This window comes from Camelus dromedarius, chromosome 3 (assembly GCF_036321535.1).
Source record: "Camelus dromedarius isolate mCamDro1 chromosome 3, mCamDro1.pat, whole genome shotgun sequence".
NCBI lineage: Eukaryota > Metazoa > Chordata > Mammalia > Artiodactyla > Camelidae > Camelus > Camelus dromedarius.
Genome location: NC_087438.1, coordinates 108,435,851 through 108,436,486, shown reverse-complemented (window position 1 = coordinate 108,436,486; position 636 = coordinate 108,435,851). Strand labels below are relative to the sequence as shown.

General features: G+C 49.4%; 1 pseudogene; it reads left to right on the top strand.

Moving 5' to 3' along the window:
* Positions 1 to 204: 204 nt before the first annotated feature.
* On the top strand, positions 205 to 279 carry LOC116152405 (U4 spliceosomal RNA; annotated as a pseudogene).
* Positions 280 to 636: the final 357 nt, after the last annotated feature.

Genomic DNA, 636 nt, shown 5'->3' with positions numbered 1-636 from the left:
GAGGAAGAGCTACAGCATCAGACCAGAGCCACCCATGGTCTCTGTGCTTCCATCAGTTGCCTGAACCCGTAAGTCCCTCTCACCTGAATTTTCTCCGCAGGAATGCCAGCGGGAAAGTCTACAGCAGGTGGAGGAGACTGGCTGTGCCGATAGAAAATACAATCTGATGCTTGTTTTTAAATCCTAGCATCAAAACCAAGCAGAAGCTTTGCGCAGTGGCAGTATCGTAGCCAATGAGGTTTATCCGAGGCGCGATTATTGCTAATTGAAAACCAAGCAGAGCAGAAAAAAAAGGGAAATGAGAAAGATAAAAGGATGTGGTTGAAAACCAGAGGGCCCGGAGGGGAGGAGCTTGGAGCGGTGGGCGGCAACTCACAATGCTTGGCAGAGACACCCTCTGCACGGTGGCAGCGGTGTTTCCCAGATTCCCTTGCAGACCCGCCAGAGAAACACACACGTAGGCCTCGCCTGCAGTGACTGGTCATGGACATTCTAACAGTCAAAGGAACCAAGGCTCTGAATGAGACTTGTTTATTTAAAGAGAAGAGACACCAATTTGTAGCGTTTGTAGCAGCTTGAGATCCAGTTCTCTTGTATCGTTGCTGTGCTTAAAGAGGCTGAACGAGCCATCAGTAA